General features: G+C 34.9%; 1 protein-coding gene across 3 annotated transcripts in view; it reads left to right on the top strand.

The window, feature by feature from the left end:
• The window catches only part of PCDH9 (protocadherin 9), a gene marked incomplete at both ends in the record, with an annotated part of 675,119 nt that overhangs the window by 594,752 nt on the left and 58,179 nt on the right, over window positions 1-22,188 (top strand). The window lies entirely within an intron of this gene.

Here is a 22,188-nt window from a genome sequence, read left to right on the forward strand (position 1 = left end):
ACTGCAGTGAGAAAAGTAGAAAAGAAAATATTGCTCTGAAGGCAGTGTAGCTCCACATATTTAGCAGAAAGAAAGCAAACCTCATCTATCATCTTTGCAAAAAATCCCCAAACATGGTCTTCTACCATGATCTTAGCTAGCCCAGTTGTATTGCAATATTGTACTGCTAGTTATTAGCTGCTGGTATCAGACTTTCTCAAGCCTGTAAAAAAGCTTTGCTCTCATAATAACATAATGCAGCTATAGTGCAGGCAGTTGTGTTACCTTTCCTGTTATCTTACAATGGCATATGGACAGGTTCATTTGATGCCTATTCTCTGTCATTTCCTATCACTGTAACCAGGAAAGTGCATTTGAAATTACACTTTCATTCTGTAAAACAGCACAGTACTTAAATGTTAGTTAGATCTATTTTAGCTTATCAATCATAATAGGTTTAGCTATTACTGTGAGCATAAATTCATAGCATTACACAATCTGGATTTTTGTTTATTTAATTCTATCATTTTAATCTGTGTGCTCATGGGAGCTGGAATGGAATTTAATGAAATCCTGGTCTTGGTAGTCTTGAAGGAATTTTGTGATGGTCTTCTTTTAGATAAGGAATTCACACAAGGTATTCAGGAATTTAAAGGATTCAGACTTCCCTCCCCTTTCTTATTAAAAAAAAAAAAAAAGGCATGCTCCAAAAAGTTACTTTTAAACAGTGAGATTTGTGGTAAACATCAATCTAGCTGGTGTTGAGAAATATTTAAAGTCTTATGTATAAAATGTTGCTGTAAAATTAGAGACTCAGAAGTATCTAAATGAGATGCTAAAAATTTAACAGTTACTTCTTGAGATATTCAAATCATAAACAGATGGATATTGAAATTATTATTGTTTTTCCCATCTTTGGTCTTTTTTAGTCCTGTGTTACAATGAAAATGTGAAACCTAGGGGCAAGAGAGCTGTATGTATGATACTGTTTGTGCAATAATAATGCTAGAAAACATCAGACTGGTCAGCTACTCAGCTGCTTGCAGAACCATGTCACAACATTCCAACTAATGATTTATCTAGCTTTCATTGTACCTTCTGCAATGACAGTGCCTTGACCAAATGCCCTTAAGGAGCCTATTTCTGCAACCAATTGATCTTAGAGTTAAGACCTTTTTCTTATTTACTGCCACCACTTCTCTGTTCTTTGCTTTTGGCCAGTGCCCCCTGTCCTTACCATTTTCTAGACTAAATAAATCCCTTCTTTCTTTTATGTCATTATCCTGAAAGTATTTGAAGAGACTGATCATGTCCCCAGAGTTTCGTGTTTGGAAAACGACACTGGATCATTTACTGTATCTTCATATGGTTTATTTTCTGGTTGTTGCGTTTCCTTTTTGCTATTGATCCTCATTTCCTTTAGTTTGTTCTGTGTGACTCATTATCTGTGAGAAATAGTGTTGCAGATACTGGGCAACAGACTTGTGCTCAGGACACACAGCTTTTCTGCCTAGAGTGGAGCAGGAAAAAGTGCTTCTGTTAATGCTGAATGTGGTCGCTGTCCTGGGGATGCTGGTAACATAAGAGACTGATCCTTGGGGTATATCCCGTAGTGCAGTCCCTGATAAAGAGAGAGACACAAAGCCAGATAATGCTTAAGACTCTATTTAAACTTGGGGAATTATTTTGTGAGCTTTACCATAGTCTACACTGAGAGATGAAAGCTTTCCCATAAATGGCACAGAGGTATTGAGGAAGAGGAAGGGAATGATTTACTCAGGATACTCATATGACAAAATGACAGTGTTTGTTTGCAGATTCAGGCTGGAGTCAGACTCATGTCTGACTTGAAGTGTGTAAGCTTTCATCTTCTTTTTAATTCTGTTATGATACTCTTCCAATATAGCTAACTACACATCTAATTTTACATATACTCTTACAGAAAGTCAGGGTAATAATTTCTATACGACCTGTTTCTGACATTATAAATTTGGATCTCTTTTCAGTGTGTTACTTTTTAGCATTCCTTCAGCAATGAGATTTGCTGCTCCTAAAACTGAATGGGCCTGGAGAAACCAGGCTTGTTACACTTCATGCCCCTCTCAGCTGATAGCTTTATAGATGCCTTGAGGATGAGATAGATTAAGTTTACACTGTCTTTGTCTGTGTATGTGTGTGTTTATAGACATACTCTCCTCACGTACCACTAGAATATAGACAGTGGTGAAATTACCTGCAACTTGTGTCATAAATCTCAGCTGCAGTGCAATAAATTAAACTTTTTTTTTTTTATATGTACTATTTTTGTTTTGTTTCTCTAAGTGCATGAAGCTGAGGTGTTGATTACAATGATGTTGAGTAAAAGCGTGAGTATCTAAACAGGAAATAATCTCCAGAATTTCAAGGGAGATTTAAGACTTTCATGGTAGTACTAGGAAGAGAGCAGGTAGCAGAAAGCTGGTACCAGCTGCTGTGCTTTCTAGTGTTACTTTCACCTTGAGTTCATTTTCAGCAATTGACTGCACCTGCACCCACCCCAAGGGGCTGATCCCATGCCAAGTAGTGCAGAATGGCTCATGTGCAGAGCATCACTCAGGGCTACCCCCTCTCAAACCAGACTCACCACATCCATGCTACATAGCACATGGCCCTGGTTCTCTGTCTGTGTCACCCTGAGAGAAAGCAATGATTTCTTGTGTGCTTTCTCAATTCAGGGTGTCTACTACAAAGGGTGTGACACAGTCCTCAGCATGAGAATTTTAAGGCACAAAAGAGGGGATGAGGGTGGCCTCTCATGTGTCCTGAAGACAGGCAGGAATGCTTGCAGGTATGCAAACTGTAGGAAGCATGTTAGAGGACTGTGTAGGGCAAAGGAAGAAAATCTGATGTAGTCATATTTGTACAAATGACCCCTGTAGCAAATTGTCCTCAGAACCATACATAGGTTTTCTTTTAGAAGCCATTAATTTGTTTACTCCAGAAAGTTATGAATGAACTGAGATTTCTGTAGCAATAAAAATTAGGAATGAGGACATGAGAGTAAACCAGGGAACAAAGATATTTAGCTTACACAAAGCTATTTGTTGAATATGGTTTAATTTTTCACTCCTTATCTCAGAAAAAAATTTATTCCAGTCTTCACATTTGTAGCTTGGGTTGTAGAATATGGTTTCACATGTATCAAACTGTTTTACCTTGCAGATAAGGCAACAATGCATTTTGCTCTGGTTATCTTTGAGCAGTGGTATTTAATGATCAGACAGCCTTGTTCAAACAAATTATCAATTACTTTATCAGCAGATACAAATTTCCAGAGAAAAATAATATTTTAAACAAAAAAAAATTATCTATCTGTGGGTGTTCTTCACTCAACATTTATTACCCATTATGGCAACTCCGGCAATTTAAGATATGCTTCTTCCTACTTCACTGTGTCAGCTTGTTTTTTCTGAATAATGTCTTTTCTTTACAGAAAAAGCATGTATCATTAATCCCACCATAGTTCTTGCACATATATATATTTTACAGTGCAGATTTAAAATAAGTTTGGGAGGATGGTATTGGGAAGAGTTAATTAAGTTGATAATTTCAGCCTTGTCCCTCAGTAAATCTTTAGCTGTTTATTTACATATGGTTTATCTTGAATCATTCATTTGCTTCCTCCTTGTAATCTACCTAACACAGTAGAACTCTAGTGTGATAGTTTAAATGTTATAATAATATTTATATATTATTTATTTATTGGCCTTTATTAGCTGCCATGAGTCAGCACTGTGCCCTTGTGGCCAGGAAGGCCAATGGCATCCTGGGGTGTATTAGTAGGTCGAGAGAGGTTCTCCTTTCCCTCTACTCTGCCCTGGTGAGACCACATCTGGAATGTTGTGTCCAGTTCTAGGCCCCTCAGTTCAAGAACAACAGGGATTAAGGGAGTGGAGCATCTCCCTTATGAGGAAAGGGTGGGGGCGCTGGGTCTCTTTAGCTTGGAGGAGACTGAGGGGTGACCACATCAGTGTTCATAAATATATAAAGGGTGAGTGTCACGAGAATGAAGCCAGGCTCTTCTCAGTGACAACCAATGATAAGACAAGGGGCAATGGGTATAAACTGGAACACAGGAGGTTCCATTTAAATATGAGGAGAAACTTCTTCATGGTGAGGGTGATGGAGCACTGAAACAGGCTGCCCAGGGAGGTTGTGGAGTCTCCTTCTCTGGAGACATTCAAAACCCACCCGGATGCCTTCCTGTGACACCTCATCTAGGTGTTCTGGCTTTGGCAGGGGGATTGGACTAGATGATCTTTTAAGGTCCCTTCCAGTCCCTAACATTCTGTGATTCTGTGAAAATGAATATATGTTGAGATTTTGGGGTTCTTTTTGAGATTGTCTGTGGAGAAAGATATCTTAAATACGTATTTTCTGTTTCACTATAAGACTAATACCAAAGGCAAAGTTAATATTATATTCTTAGAATATTTCTGTGTTTATTTGCACAGTAAATACTCATATCTCCTGCCCACTGTATAAAGAAATGCTCTGTAACAAAAATTCTCAGTCATGATAAAAAAAGGCGAAAACAACAAAAGAAAAGTATGATCACAGTCATTCCTACAGGAACCAATTTTCCAATCTCTGTGGGTTCTTCTGTTTCATCAAAAATACCTAAGGTAAAGCGACAAGGTCCTTCACCAGTTGTTCCGTCCAGCGTGACTGTAGTACTGTAGATCATAAGAAAAGTTCATGGACAAATACAGTATTAGGCTAATTTCCAACTTGAGACTACCAGAGCAGTGCTACACCTCTTATGGCTGTATATTGAAATAGATGTTGAAAATTTGATCTAATGACCACTTGACTTTTTTATGTCTTCAATGACTTTGCATCTAGCCATTATGAATTTCATTCCCTACCTCACTGCCTGGTAGTACACATAGCCATTTTATAAACCTGCTACTGTCAGTTCAATCATAGTCTGTGAACTTGGTATAAATTTAGGATGACATAGAGATGCACTCCTCAACAGAAAAAGGTGGAGTTGGTGATATCATGTGAAGGCTTACTTAGACAACTGAGAAAGAATATAGCCTAGGGTTTAATACATTGCCTTATTTTTATTATTTATAATTATTACGAATATTCATGGTAAATTACTGAAAAAATAAAATATTTTAAGAGGGGTACTAAATTCTAGGAAAATATTGGAAAGGTTGGAAAGGAAAATATTGTTTGGTTCAACACAGAATAGTTTAAAAAATCTGTCCTGAGAACTAAATTACTGGATTTTATTTTTCTTCTTCTACACTCCTCTATTCTTTTTCTTCTAACTGATAGCTGTCTTTTCTTCTTCCTCACAGCAACTTCTTATTTTTAGTTCCTGACAGCTACACAGATAAAAGATATTGCCCATTTTAAAGTTTTATACATTGACTTCAAGATCAACAGATCTCATAAATTTATGAGTAGTATGGATCTCCTCTCTTTGACTTATTGCTTAAGACCATCTTCAAACACACAAAAAAAGGTTTTGCTTCCTAACTGGAAAGATACTGTTAACACCAAAAAGGGTAGAAAGATGATAAGTACGGGGTAGAAAGGGTAGAAAGATGACAACCTTTTACGTTAATGACAGAACTTTCAATTCACATCAGTGAAGGTGAGGTTCACCCTTCCTTCTTTGTGAGGTTTGAACAGAGCAAGATAACAAGCTACAGGAAACGGGCCAGATCTGTCTCCTTGATTGTATTTGTCTCCCATGCATTCCTGCATCCCAGTAGGAAAATTGCAGCTATAGCTTCTACGCTTCCTCAGTCATAAAAAGTCTGTAGTTGAAATACTGATTCAGCAGCACTTTAACATTTGTGTGAGTGTCTCTCTCACTGACTTGGAATTTTTATGGGTCTTTCATTGTGAGTTGAAATTTGAGCAGATGTGCAGAAAGATGAACACATCATTACTGAATTCTGAGGGATTTTTCATATCAGTGCATTCTAAGCTGCTTAACTAGATGCCTTTTTTATTCCTTAAAAAGAAAAAAAAAAAGAACATGACGTATGAGCATAGGTAATCTGCCATATCTATACTGATATATCTATACTTTCGGCCTGTAAAACTGGAATTTTATATGTTCTTTAAAGGGAATTGTAGAGGTTGTACACTCAAGAGATAAGACAATATTTTAAGATGAAACAGGGTGAAAGTCTTCTCTGGACTATGTATTCCATTAACTCAGTTGAGTTACATCTGTCCTTATCACGAGGTTTAAACACCAAAGGAAATTATAATTACAGAACTGTAAATATGCATAGTATTTTAGTCACAAATATTAAGTCAAGGTTACCTTCTCCAGTCAATTTTTAATGTATCGAGAGACTTAATTACAAAAGTGCCTGTTTCCGCTTCAGCTGACCGAAGGCAGCATGAAAATATCCACTTCCAGTGCTCCTCAGCTCCCTCAAAATCAACTCAGCTTACTGGAAGGAGGAATTCTTTAAAAGGTTTCACACATTTGCAAGAGAAAAGGTGACATTTACAAGTTAAAGGAAGATGCACTACATTTGTTTATTTAGGTTTATCTGTATTTTTATATGCTTTAGTCAGTTTAATTTCAAAAATAGTTAAATTGTTACTTTAAACATAGAAAAGAATACAAATCTACTCTTACTGAAGAAATTGATACCAAAATTCTTGTGATTTCTAAGCAAAAGGTTCTGAACCAATCTATCAGTGAATTCCACTTTCTAAGGCCATTATTCTAAAACAGCTTATGGTTTCTTATTGAGTGTTAATGTGGTTTGCTATTGTTTTGCTCTAGCTAGTTGTTTTTTAATGTTGATTAATTTTGAGTAGAAATGGGGATACTTACTATCGTGTCATATATTATTTGTTATGCCACATAGAATTTGAATTGAATAAAGCAGAAATTATGTTATACTAATTATAAGCAAACATTTCTGAAGGAAGTAAGGCTGAACTAAAACTTTTACTAACACTGGCATATGGAATTAACTGTTCTGCAAGCTAAATATTGGACTTTATTTTTTTTTTTTTTAAATTTGTTATTATTCATGTGGATCTACTTCTTCACTTCACAGTATCACCTGTGAGGGGAATCAGATTTACCAAAATCGTGTACTATTTACTTCTAAGAATCTGCTTTCAGTAGATTTCTGCTTATTTTATGGAAAGCTGAGACACATTTCACTGTGCTTTGTGATTAATGAAATTTTACTTGAGGAATGTTAGAATTTTAAAGTTCAGAGCAGATCTTGCTGTCTGTGTTTGAGTGTTTGAGAAGTGCAACAGTCATAGCAATTGAACTGGGACTGAATAGTGCTTGGAAAAAAAATGGATTTGTTACAGTGAGGCTATAAAAATAGAATGTAAAATCTATTTGTGTATAATACATTCAATAAATTCATGAAGTTAAAAGTATATTTTAAAGTGGTATAGACTAAAATGCCAAAATAGGATGCCAGTTTATAAAATATATGCAATGATGTGTCAAGTTCATAAATATGTTTGCATAGATTTTCAGTGTCTAATGGTGGCGTATTCACTAATCTGTTCTTGGCTGTTTAAGGTGTATATTCTTTGTATGCAGCTATCTGAAAGTGCTTACCACTGTTTTAATCTGCCTAAAAACCTAGTTTTGAGGGGCAAGATCTTCCATTAGACATACCTTAGCATCTCTCTTGAAGTCAAGAAAAGTTAAGTGTGAAACATTTGAGGGCTGATCAAGCCTAAAGGCTCTTCCTTGAAATTCTCAAAGAAATTTAAGGTTAAAATCATTCAACTCCTTAAGTCCTCAATATTGTATGAAAATGATAATGTGCCACTAAGGCTTTACAATTCTCATTACTTCATCAGAAGCCCTGTAGTTAGTATCTGATAATGTTTATAAAGGTTAAACAGAACTTTAAGCAGTGGGTTCTCGCCCCTCATAGTGCAAGTGTTAGCCGGCTGTAAGTTTAAAACACGGCTTTGTGGGAGCTAGTTGCTTCTTCTAGCAGTAATAGGATAAACATGAAAATGAAAACCTATTTGTGCACATAGCACCTATTGCAGGAAAGAAGTTACTGTACATTTTTTATTTGATATCAAATCACTGTGTCTGAGACAAAGCATGGAATACAGCTATTTTTATTTCTGTTTTCTACAAAAGTGCTTACTGCAGTTGTCCTTCACTTGCACCTCCTCATCACACCCACAACACACACTCATTGTATAATGCTTTGTTGCTTAATTATTCGTTTAACAAAGCTTTTAAGGCATTAAGTTTAATTTATCAGTTGTCTAGGATTCTCCTCCTTCCTTCTCCTCTGAAGGTTGGTATTTCTTGTGCAGTGATGTGAAGGTAAAATCTGAAGTGTTGTTTTATGTATTTCCTTAGGCTCTCCATTTACAAAAATATTTTATTTATTTATTTTTTTAAGAAGTAGAAACTTAATCCTTTAAAATGCTCTATGGCGGAATACTGTTACCTCTTTTCCCATGGAAGCAAGCCAAATTGTGGTGCATAATGTTTAATTTTGGTTTCATTGCTCTTAGAACTATCAAAAGAACTATATTCAGATTAATATTAAATAAGACATGAGGTAAATAAAAAATAGAAGGATATATAATCTAAGCATTATCTGAAAAATCAAAATCTTCTGCACATATATGCTTTTTCTTGAGGGTCTTTGCTTTCTCAGTTTTTGGGTTTTTTAGGTTGCTGGGAAAGACATAATGTGGCAATACATGGGACTGAGGATGGAAACTGTTAGTCTTGAAATTTCTCATAGGTCTCCAGCAAAAGTTAGAAGAGCAGGTTTATTGGAAAAGTGTATAGAACAAAAACTGTTTAAAATTTCCTACAACATTTCATGAACTTTGTGCTGGTACTCTTGCTTTCAATTTATCATCTAAACACATATTTTTTCTCATAACCACCTGTTGAGAAAAAAGATCACAGTAGTTCACTTAACAGGTTTGTAAGGGTGTTGTTTTCTTTCCACAGACTATCAACACCTCACTGTATTGTTCAGCATTTCAAATATATTTTTTTCTTACTCTGCTGTTCTGTTACATTTCTTCTCACACATTCACACTCATATGCTCTCTCAAGCTCACATTTCTCTAGGATTCAGAAGCATCTTGCTTAAATTTAGGCATTTAACTATGCAGACCTTAATTTGGCTATGGAAAAATGGGGCTATGCGAGGCCCTTTCCAGTGCTTAGGATGAATACTTGAAGGCCTCCTAATTTATTTGTCTGAAAAAAAGACCTAAAATTTCCTAGTGATCCAGATTCAGTTGCCCCAAATTTTGTGTGTTTCTACTCCCTGTTTTTTGATTTTTTTGATTTTTTTTTTTTTTTTTTACTTTACCACTGTGTCATGCAGTAAATGTAGTAGGTCATAAACAGAGTACTAATTTTACTACTGTTTGTTAACAACTGGATTCTCTATCACATGTCCACATATAAGCAAATACATTACTTACACACAGAAAGTGCCACAGCATGGTCATACCTGCATTATTTGGGACTATGTCCCTCTGGAGCAGACTGTCTGTCTACCCCACACAGTGCTGAGCTGTGGGTTTCCCTAGAGCCTTGGCTGGTAATCCCATATGAGACACTACTACCAGTTCAGAATATTTTGAACTGATGCACAAGCTGTGTTGCAAACTATCAAAGCAGCATTTTTATAGCATGTATGTTGTGTTTCAAGTGTGGGTACACAAGGTTCTAAGGAATGCTGAGGATTTTTATGCTACCAGCATTAGCCTGCTGGAACAGCGATGATACAGAGCAGCAAAGGCAAAAGAGATTCAAAACAGCTATGGTTACATCCTTGCTGAATTTTGGGAAGGGTCCCTGGCATGAATGGCCCTGTGAGCTGTATTGGGATTGAGTCTCAGTGAGAACTGGTTAGAATGCTGCAAGCACTTCTGCACAATGGCTAGTATTCCAGTTTGCTCCCTAGACTCATTTGTTTCACGTTACAGATATACTCTGTGTTTCTTCTTATCTATGTATTCCTATAGCACCACTGAACAATTGCATCACTGTTGTTAAGGCTGATTCAGTATTTGGCATTTAACTGACTGTTTTCTACATTCTATACAAAGATATATCTATATATATATAAACACACAAACCCAGATAAAGCTGTACTTCTAGTGCTTTCAGATATCTTTCTGTGATTTGAAAAATTACCTCGATACTTAGCATTTAGAACTATATAAGCATTTCTTTGCTGTAGTTGCTTTTTTTTTTCCCTTTCATTTAACATTTCTCCCACTAGAAACTTTTGAAGTATTTACCTAAGCCTGTAATATCTGTTTGTACTGTTTCCTGACTTCCTTTATCCGATTTTATAAAATATAAAGCAGATACTTTATAAACCAACCAAGAAATGACAGTACTGGGTTTCTCTTGGGAAAGAAGTCTTAATGCTTTAACAATTTTCCCTTTATAAACCATGTCCCTATTGCACCTCAGGTGCCAAAAGAATCACATGCTTCTTTTTCTTTCTCTTTTCAGTAAGTTCTAAATTTCAGTTGTGATTTATAGCTTCTCAGTAACTAGTTTCTGGTTTCATACTCAGCATTCTCACAGTCTTCAAGTTGCTGACCTGCTCAGCAAGCAGTTTAGGGGAAAATTGTGGCACTTGGTTATTTTCCAAGTGTGCCTGGACCACTGTTTTCTGGAAATCCAGGGTTCAGTTTTTTCAAACCAAAGCAATTTATACACAAAACTGAAATAATAATTTAAAAGAAAAAGAAAAGAATGAGCAAGTGAATTTGAAAATAAAAAAAACTAGTGAACTCTTAAGGATATTGACCAGTATTTGGGGTACTGTGTAGCAGGTCATCAATGGGGTATTTATCTTCAATGATTGTCTAATGTTATCTATGTCGAAGCTGACTTGAAGAAAAAAGCAACGTGAAGTTTTTGTTTTTTTTAATTATTTTTAAAGTTGACACTGCCATTCAAATGTTTGTACTTTTTTTTTTTTTTTTTTTAGTATTAATACAATTCGGAAATAAACCTTTGATTTTCAAATACTGGCTTACAAATCCATTACAGTGTAACGAAAAACTAAAGAAGAATGTCTTTTTTTTTTTTTTTTTTTTTTAATTACAGCTTTCATATCCTTTCCCTGACCAGGAACTAAAGTTAAAATCTAAACCTGATTGTGGAGTTCAGACTCCATTCTTTTGAAAAGAATCATGTGTGTAAAAAGTCTTGTTCTTTACTGATTATCTACTTTATTACTTCATTTTTTGATATCTCTACTTGGCTGGCTTTAGGAAAATTGCTGTGCAAGGTGTTACCACTTCAGATGACTTTGTAAAAGATGTTAGTATTGAGATGTCTGAACCATATGACAGCTTTGTCTAAAGTGTCTCAACAATCTCAAACAGACTCCTTTTTTAATACTGTAAAAATGTTTGGGAGGTTCAATGTTCAGTACTGACTTCATTTGTGGTACATCTTGCACTGCTGCAAAAGATATGGAATGAGTTTCTTCTGAACTGTAGGTGTCCACCTCCAGTCACACTCTGTATTGTCAGTGGAGATAAATAGGCACTTTTAAAGAGTAATTCACATGACTCGGTTTAGATATCCCCTGCAGTATGAGATGAATCACATCCAGGAATTGTCTGTTTGTCTGAAATGATTATAAAGGAGCCTAACTCGTCTCCAGATACAGACACCTGTGTAGTATAGATATGTGAAGTTATTTGACAAAAATCCTACCCCTTCAGTCTGCTAATGCCTCCAATTTATCAGTGAAAATGATGTTTAATCTGGGCAGCAACACTGGTGTGGATTTAACAGTCAAATAGCATTAAAAATCTCAGCATAGTAACTGAAAGTACCAAAAAATAAGCCACAGTTTTAACCTTAATTTAAAGATCTGTGGATGTATTTTACTTATTTGATAGTAACTAACACATGATTAATATTTGCTGCCAATTGCTGCATCAACCTCAGAGAAAATTGTCTTTTTACTACCAAATCTAGAAATCTCAGTCACCTTATATCAGGAAACATTAAATAATTTTTCCTTTATGAGGCTTTACCCCCTAAAAGCTACAGTAGCATACATTGTCTGCTTCTTGTGCTCTGGTTATTTTTACTGCAATACGCCATCTTTTCCATAGGTGAACAAAGTAGACCAGTCTTGCCATTAAGGAGAATGCTGAGCTTCTGGTTTCTTCTTGACAGTCTCTCTTTTTTGTGTGTGTGTGTGTTTGGTTGGTTGGTTGGTTGGTTTTGGTTTTGGTTTTGGTTGTTTACCATGCCCTTTTAATCAATTGATTTATTTCCATTACACAAAGGAAAAATAAATACATTCAAAGACTATTCATGCCAAGCCATGGGGTCTTCTGTGAATTACACCGCAGGAATCAGAGGACATCAGAGACTATAGAATTTGTAAGACTTAAAAGCTGGTGCATGAACAACCCTTTTGTGTGGAGAAAAATTGCTATTTAAGAAGCCATTCAATGCAACTTTATTTGTCTTCAGTTCTGTATTTGCTTCCTGACACTACACTTGAAAACTTTTTTTAATGGGGGGAGGGCTTTGTGGATGGGAGGATAAATGTTTGTTTGTTTGTAGTTTGCTTGTTTGTTAGATTGTTTTTCCAGGGCATAAGGAAACATTGCTTACTTTCCAACAAAATAATGATAGGAAATGCTAGCATATATGCTGCAGTAGGTGGTTAGGAGGTCTAGATACATAAATTTTTGCTCTGATAGCCAATAAATGGAAACACTTTAAGCTTCTGTTTTATTTTTAAATATCTGTATGAATCTTGTTAGAGACTCAACCAAAACTGTTTGGCTTCAATGAATCAAGCTTATTCTTTCATATAAGAGATCAAGTGTGACTACAGGGAGCTTACTTGTTTGCTTAGGAACCAGGCACAATGAAAATAAACTTTTTTTTTTTTTTTTTTTTTTCCTATGAAGTCAGTAAGTTATAATCAAGTGGTTAAGGCTGTGATGTTTGGCAAAGTCCTGAATTATATTTTCCTGAGACTGGGATCACATGTGAGGTGGCACCGGATTTCTCCATGGCTGTTTGCACTAGATGAACACTGCTCGAGGGCATGGCAATGGAGCTGGCTTCCATTGCTTGCACAGTTACATAAGGTACTTGGAATGGAAAAAGGATGTGTCTTCATTAGAGAATCCAAAAAGCTGTGTCCCTTACTGAACCCAGTGTTTAATATGCAAGGGAGAGGACTGAGAGTGGGAAGGCAGGGAGAGAGTGAGCTGTAACATAGTGCTCTTACATAGCTTCATAGCAGTTTGGGTGTGTTTTTGTTCGTTGTCTTTTTTTGGTGGTTTTTAGTGTGATTTTTTTTTTTTTTCCCCTATGCTATGCCGGAGCATACTAATTGCTTCTTTTCCTTTCTCCTGTTAGTTCTGTAAGTGCTTCAAACACTGTGCTGTGCATAGTGCCTTACACTGAGAGTGAAAGTGTGAAGGTCAGCTGGTAGTATGACACAGCTTTAGCAGAAAGGTTTTACCCCTAGTATGCTTTACACATCGTCTTTTCAGTTTTAGCAGGACTGTGTATTTCATTTTTTATTTGAATGGATGGCCAGTTTCCAAGGTTCCAGGGTTGTTGTTTTTTTTTTCTTGTTGTTTGGGTTGTGTTTGTTTGTGGGGTTTTTTTGTTTGTTTGGGGGTTTTTTTGGTTATTTTAAAACTGAAGTGTGTAGGTCATGTGAATTGTGGACAGAAGTTTCCCTTGGAAGCCTTGGCTTGAATTTATTTGAATGAGAGGCCCAGGCTCTGTTCTGTAAGAACACCATTATGAAAGACGCATTGTTGAAATTTTGAAACAGTGGAGAATATATGAGTGCAATCCTGAGATATAAACTGACTGTAAAACTGATAGTATGGCATTATGTATTTTTTTTTCTTTTACTCTTTTTCAGATGGGCTCAGTTATCATCCAGGGGAAAAAAAAAAAAAAAAAAAAGTTAAAAAAAGTAATAATATTTTCCAAATGCCAGGTCAACAAATTAGCCTAGAATTGGACAGCCAAGCTAACATGTTTTTTTGATGATACATACTTCGTGCTTGTAACCTAATTAGAATCTTTGTTGCTGTTTGAATGTGAAAATAAATCTTGCTCATTTTCTTGTATATAAACAGTCAGAGTGGCAAATTCACTTTTCTACAGAAAAAAAATGAGTGTGGGAAACAGAAACAGTAGTCCTTAATAATATCCAGATTTTCCTTTGTCATTGGTTTGACCTTCTATCCACTTGCAGTCGATGTTCCTCATGTCCCTTGTAAAAGAATTTTAATTCATGAGACACGCATAAAACCTGATGAGTGTTAGGTATTGAAGAAGATCAAGCATTTGTATTTATTATTCTGATCTATTAGCTGTCAATGATATACAGGGGCCTTGAATAGATACAGGTACATTTTGTAATAGTAGTTATAAAGAATATCTATAAAAGGTCTGCCTGTAAATCACCTGCTGTACAATGGCTGCATCAAAATAGCATGATCTTGAGGATACAAAATCATGAAGGTTCTGAAAGTGAACACAAATAATGTAGTTTACAAAACCAATTTGTACTTAGTTTCTTATAATTTGTTTTGTTGATAGGATATTAATATTGGCAAGTCTTAGATACATTGTCTTTCTCTTACTTTAAATTTGGTTTTCTAATGCTTTGAGTGCATTTTGTATGATTAAATATAAACATGATATTGATTTAAAGTGCTAGAAATGAAGCATTTTAGTGTAGATGAGTTTAACATATTACATTTTTCACAGCATGTCAGCCTTCATAGGAACTCGTTTATAACAACATGAATAGTGACATCTGGGCACTATCCATTACGAAAATTTAATAAATAGAAAAACCATGTCAATCAACAATACTTTTGCAAATAATGATAACTTTCAAATACTTAAATTAAGAGAATGAATTTTAATGGTTAAATCAAATTACACTGGCATATACAGTTTATCAATACAAAGCATAACAGAAAAATCTGCAGTCATTTTTAAAGATTCGCAATACTGGATTTTTTTTAACTTCAAAATAAAGTTTTGGCATACTTAGTATGAAATAGCTGGACTGCTGATCCCAGGCAGATCCGAGACAACAACTGTGTATGCAAGAGGGAAGTGATGACTTGTCTTAGGCCTTTATTTAGCCAGCTGATGCCAGCTGGGATGGACAGACTGGTTTGTCCTGCAGCTCTGCCTCAGGTTACAGAGAAACATGGACCCACTTGAACAGTCAGAGGACAAAAAGCTACACCAAGTAGAAGCAGAGAAGGAACTAGAAGTTATATCATGGGCCACCTCTGTAGTAACAGGTTGGATTTGCATGACAGAAAACAGAAACAAAATTGCATGTTCACTTTCTAATATGTAGGCCTTTACCATTTAATTAATGTTGAAGGTATTGCAAATAAAACATACAGAAGTTCATAGTTGAGACAAATTGATGGCAAATCATTATTCTAAAGAACATTTATTCTTGCCTCCATAGCTTTAACTCTTAAGCACTTGTTTCTCATCTGGCAGAATAGTAACTTGAGTTCTAACCTTATTTTGGAAATACATTATCATTTTGTCTCAACATTGTTGCTTCATTTTCTTAGCATTGAATTTTACAAAACATGCTTTTTCCTTTTTTTTTTTTTCAAATAATACAATATGAGACCTTTTAACATAAATAGCATTAACACAATACACTATGTTTCATGGTAGTTTGCAAAAGAGTTATTTAAAGCTTATGAGACCTTTTAACATAAATAGCATTAACACAATACACTATGTTTCATGGTAGTTTGCAAAAGAGTTATTTAAAGCTTATTTGCAATGAGTTCTTTGCATCCATATCGTGTTCTCAATGTGTTAATAAAGTTCTCATTTTTACTTCTGCAACAAATTATGAATGTGCTATTATTTTGTCACTGTAAATACTTCTATTGTATCCTCTAAACTGAATGAGCTTTGTCTAGTGTCTAGCTTTAGTGCTGAAAGAACTTATCATTTTTTGTTAGTGTCAGTGCCATTAACATTTTCATTAACTTCTTTTTCATCAACATTATTAAGAATTACTGATCTTTTACTACATTCTCTAAATCAAAACAATAAAAATATAAAACTACTTGATCAATTCCAATGTTTGAAAGATCAAGCAAATAGAAAAAGTCTCTTCCACACAGACATATAGATTTAATTATTTAAATACTTAAATAACACATATTTATGTAAGGTTATTCAATTTAAAAACATTTAAAAATATTCAATGAGCCATATATTACTGATAGTTTTTCATTCTAGATTCATGCTTAACCTTCATCACCACATTATCTAATCACCCCATTTAGCTCTAATTTATTTTGCACATATGGTTTCAGTGGGTAAAGTAAATTAATTTTATTTATTTAATGTTATAATTTACAGATCAAATTCCCTCCTACTGAGATAATATTATACATATATTGCAATAGTGATGGGCTGTTGTTTTACCTGCTTCTGAGCACAAGTCTAAAATTTTATAATATTTCAAATCTAAAAACATGCTTTATTTTTATTAGTATTGTATTTTGTTTGTCTGAATCTACTGATAAGATTGTCCAAAATAAGGTATTTTTCTGTCATTCCCATTCCTATTTGTCCATACGTCACAGTGGCATTATCTTTGGGGCATCTGTAAGCAACTTTTTTATATGAATTCTCCAAATTTTTATTTTAACAGAAACTCTGTCTAAGTGATTACCACAGGCTACCCTTACAGAATTTATTCTAGCACTCATACGTAATCTTGGTCTGTGAGCTCGGGGCAAAAAATGGAAATCCCATGAATCTAATGGAAATAGAACCACCAGAGCATACTTTTGTGGTTGTATGTCCCCACATGCACAACCAGTGCTCTTTGCTTCCCTGAATGCCTCAAGTGAAAATAACCCAATATAGTATGAAGAAATGAAGATGAAGAAATAGGGATGCTATGAAGGAAAGTCAATTTCTGTGATTAAAAGAGAATCTCTTGAATGTAAATATGACTTCTATCAGAAACCTTAAGAGGCTCTCTAGTTCCTCACTAATATAACAAATATGTTTTTTGAATGTCCAGACTAGCTGTGAGCTCTCAGAAACAATTATGCAAATACCATGGGACTTGAAGCAAGAATATTTGTATGCATGCTGGTATTTGTTGGCAAGGCTGAACTCTTAAAATGCATTTCTATACAGTATATGATGAATCATTCTGCAGATTAATTCTGTTTTTTATAGGTTGTTGCAGGCCACTCATGAAGTCATGAGCATGGTCACTCAAATATAGAACATACATAAATTCTGGCATCAAAGAATACACATAAACTTATTGCCATGCAACACTGGCTTGAAGCATTGAACCTGAATATTAATGTCTGTGTCAGGTGTTGGGAAATAAGTTGCTTGTTCTTATGAAGACAGTGAAACATGTGAGTGTAACTGACAATTCTTATTGACACAGATGTGCTTGAAACATTTACTTTGTTTGGATAACAAAAGGAAGATGACAGCCATTTCCAGATCCAGAAAAATTCTTAAAATAAACCGTAGTGGTAGTTTAAAGAAACCATACATGCGGTGAAAATTGCAGCTTCTTGTTGTGGAAGATGAAGAAGTTTTGAACTGATTGTATCTCTTGCCTTCAGTGTACTTAGATCTTAAAAAAATCTTGAAGAAGTTTTTTTTTTTTTAAGTACTATATAGTTGTCTTCTTCACTTCTAAAACATTAAGCGCTATTTCTAGACCAGAGTGATTCTTTATGAGTAATAACACCATGGCAAGAATGAAAATGTTGACAAACCCTTGATTAAAATGTGGTGAAGATTGTGGCTGTTATACAGGGATTTACGTAAAGTAGGAGTCCCTCTGCATTTGACTGTGGTTCTGCTAAAAGCAGTGAAACACTGGGCTGCCTTGTGCCTGGACAGGAGAGAGATCTGTCAATTTGAAAAGGACATGTTCCATGTAAGTGCAGCAAGTCAAGATACAATTTGAAGTATGTTTATCAAGGCCTCTATTGCTAGGCTTAGATTTAGGCCTGTTCTGTAAATGAATTGTAAACTACATTATATTATATTGTGGATAAAATGTTTTATTATCTGATATGGAGTGAAGTTGCAATTTCAAATCTGGCTTTAAAAAACCTTTTCAGCTCATTATTTCTAGCTGCCTTTTGAGTAGTCACATATTTTCTACAGCACAATGAATACTTGCACAGTAACAATAGAGATGGAAGCAAACAAACAGGCTGTTCAGAAAGTACCTGTGTTGGTCTCTCAGCAGGATCTCAGTAATGGTATTTGAATTCAGTGATTGAAGCACTGAGATCTCCTAGCAAGGAACTCATATGCACTTAGTGGCTCCCTTTTAAAAATCCATTTGTAATAAATTATTTCATGGCATTCCTTTAATTATTTATGATATACCAAATGGTCATTCAACATTCTGACTCATGGCTTGATCCACTTAGATAAGCACAGCTATGCACTGCATGGCTTTCAAATGTGTTAGGAATTTTTACTTTATTCAAGCCTGGTTTAAAATACATGCAAGCTGCAAGGAGAGGCTGAAGCTGATTAGCTGTTTTAAAATATAAACCATAACTTAAGACTGTAGAGTTGGAAGTATGCCTATATATGTATATAAAATTTGCTATAATGTGTTCATAATAAGTTTGTTTTAAATAAATACATAAGTATTTTTCATACTACTTTAAGTTTGCTTGGTTTTTTTGTTTGTTTGTTTACTCATTCTTCTTGAACATACTTTATTAAAATTCTGTACTATGACTAAAACATAATTTAATATATTCATGATAAACTCAATACTGCTGGTATAACCATTGAGGTTGCATTTCAGATATTTAGCTCTTTCTTGGGAACTAAGCTATGGAGAACTACCAGAACAATATTCTGCAGCAGCTAATAAACCCTTCAGTAAGTCATGATCTATTTTGAAGAAATTTTGCATTCAGAATGGAAATGGAGCTGCGTGCAAAATTGGAGTGTATTCTTGGATGAGAAGCTTTGAGGTGAAGAACCCCTATTTTTTTTGTTATGTAGGAAACCAGCTGGCATCATTAGAGTATTCAAATATGACATTGAAAATTGAGATGAGCATCTGGTAGCATTTGATAATGGTCTACCTCTGGAAATAAGGCAATATATTTCTCCATAATGGTTCACTGCCAACAGTGCTCGTTTATGAGTGAAACAAGATGACCATTTATTTTCCCAGTTCGGCAATGTTGAAGATTTGTGTTCTCTTCCTTTTGGTGAAGATCTTAAATGGCTATTAAAGATATATCATTGTAAACTAAGTGCATTTCTTTCAAATACTCTGTGTGACAGTTCCTTGCTGTAATTATGTTTTAATGTCAAACATTTTGCAGATGTATTCACGTAGGAATATATCTGAAGGGACAAAATCTAGCTTTTTTCTCCTTACTACAAATACATGTTTTCTGAATTCAAAGGGTAAAAGAATAAATTTTCTCTTGTGTGCTGAAGGAAAGCTGTTAATTGTGTTCCTTTAACAGTGTAAAAATCAGCTTAAAGATGATTCATATGCAATTAAAACAGAGCCTTTGCTTCTGCCATCTCTGAAGTAGAAAATACTCTATGGCCTGGGATTCACCACCAAACTTGTATGAGGGAATGTTAACTAGGTGTACATATTTAGGAACTATTCATAATCATGTATCAAAATTTGCTTTTTGCTTTGTTTTCATCAGTGGAGGTTCTACTCCTATTCTATTCTATTCTATTCTATTCTATTCTATTCTATTCTATTCTATTCTATTCTATTCTATTCTATTCATTTTCTATGCTATGCTATGCTGTGCTATGCTATTCATGTTTCTGGGTGTAGCAGAAATTCACAGCTGTTTGGGTGAACAGTTAATATTAGTATAGTTTGGAATCTCATGCCTCTAGACTTCTTGTATTATGTAACTAGGGGAGAAAGCAGATGCTTCTACACTGCAGGAGTGGCTGGGTTAGCTCTCAGCCTACTTGCGTTGTCATAAGATTATGACAGTTTTGCTAAAAGCTTTCTCCTCTTGTCCCATTTCCAGTGTGTTGAGAGGATAAGCTCTGTAGTTATTGCAGTAGCCTAGATTTGATGATTTAGAAGATCACTTCTGCTGTGCTTTCCTGCACAGAAGACTGGGGACTTTATATGATCACTGAGAGTGTAACGTACCTTGCTGAACAATATAATAGTGTAAGATACTCCTCCTTTTTTGGTTAAAAATATCTTTTTTTCTTTTTTTTTAAGTGTGTGTATGTGTGTGTGTGTGTGTGTGTGTGAAGGGTGAAGGGTGAAGGAGAGTAAGCTTGTTCATGATAAATGAGTTGCTGCATCAAAAGGCACTATATTGCTTACTATGTCTACTTGTCGTTAAGGAGAAATACAGTTGTAACAGCATTTCAGTTTCTGCATTACATGCATTTAAGTGCCTGTCCACTAAGGACTCCTGCTTCCAGTGATTCAAGACAGGAAAGTCGGCATATTATTCCCCAGTGCTCTAAACTCAATGTTGGCTTCTATTAAATGCTGCCATATAGGCAGAACAATATTTGAAACAAGACTGTTTGAACGAACTAAAATGTAATTGGACTCATTTAAAGTCTTATTACAATGAAATCTGACTTCCTCCTTGTAATTTGACTTGTAGAAACCTCTCAAAAAACGAAGTCTCTTGCTACAGGCTGTAAATTTAAATTCTGCTCTAGGTAAGCATAATGAAAAAAGAAAGTTCTGACATGGCTGGAGATCATATCAGCTCTGGCTTGATTAATTATTTCCACACAATCAATTAGCACCTTATTTAGATAACTGGAGGAGCTCACTAGTTAATTTGTGAGACTAGAACAATGGGGGCAAGCATTTATATGGTCAGTCGATACTCCAATTAGTGTTAGAAAGTCCAATTCATGTTTGAAAATAGCTGGAAGAAAAGGTACCAAAATAACACAGCAGCTTCTCTGTTCTTAGATATATTTATTTCTATCATTACACTGCAGTGACTCCACTCACCTTCCCCAAAAGTATTTACCTAGTCATTCTAGTCATCTACTTCTTAAAAAATAGAAAAAAAAAAAAAAAAAAATCAGAAAAGTTTCTGTATACCTTGTATACCTTTAAAGCGAGTTAAAATAAATACCAACATTGCCTTCACATAACAACCCTCAAATTTGCAGCTGTATATCTACTTGTTCAGTTTGTACCTTATGAGGGCTTACTTCCACCTGCCAGACAGACACTAATCTTAGGAGGTAAAATCTAGGGGTAAAAACGGTGCATTTTAAAACTTGAAAATGTTTCAAGGTGTAAATTGTAGTTGTACTACCTGTAGTAGAGATTATTTTGCCTGAAATATGTGATGGCCAAGTCTGTAGACTAACTTCTGCATTCAGAATAAACTCCCTGGCTACAACATCAGATATAGGGGGATAAACTGGCAGAGGTTTATGAAAAAAACATTGTCCAAAATTACATTGCTGTCATTCCCCATAGCATCTAAGCACTGGCAAACGTCTGTACATGAGAAAAAGAGAAATAATCATTTTATATAACATCATATTTCTCTACCTTCTGCTCGAGAAAGGAAAGAAGCCAAATTTGAAATCTGACATTTCAGCTAAACCATTTTTGTCAACATCAGACTGATTTTGACAAGCTCTTCAAGGGGGGAAAAAAGTTCAGAAAATTAACCAAACTTCTTAAAGAAAATTTTTGAAGTTTTGAAATATTTAAACATATGTAATATTATTATTGTTGTTATTTTTGTTTGTTTTTCTATATAATCTGTTATAAATTGAACCAACTCATTATGTCATAAAATTGTCTGTGAAGCAACATTATTGCATTTTCACTAGATATTAGGTAAGACAAAGTCTAGAAGGAGAATTTTGGTTTTGAGATCTATGGAAGAAAAAGGCAAACTTTTTTTACACACATCTCAGGTGACAACAATATCGCTACTATTCTTAGATTTTGACATACTAGAGTAATTGCATATTCTATTACTTTTATATTTGATATCACTTTTTATCTTTAAAATCATGTCTCATAACATCAAACAGAGGTTAGGTTAGATGAGAAGCCATTGTAAAAATCATCATCACAGCTACAATTCATAAGTACTTTTGCATAAATA

The sequence above is a fragment of the Nesoenas mayeri genome (assembly GCF_963082525.1).
Source record: "Nesoenas mayeri genome assembly, chromosome: 1".
Taxonomy (NCBI): Eukaryota; Metazoa; Chordata; class Aves; order Columbiformes; family Columbidae; genus Nesoenas; species Nesoenas mayeri.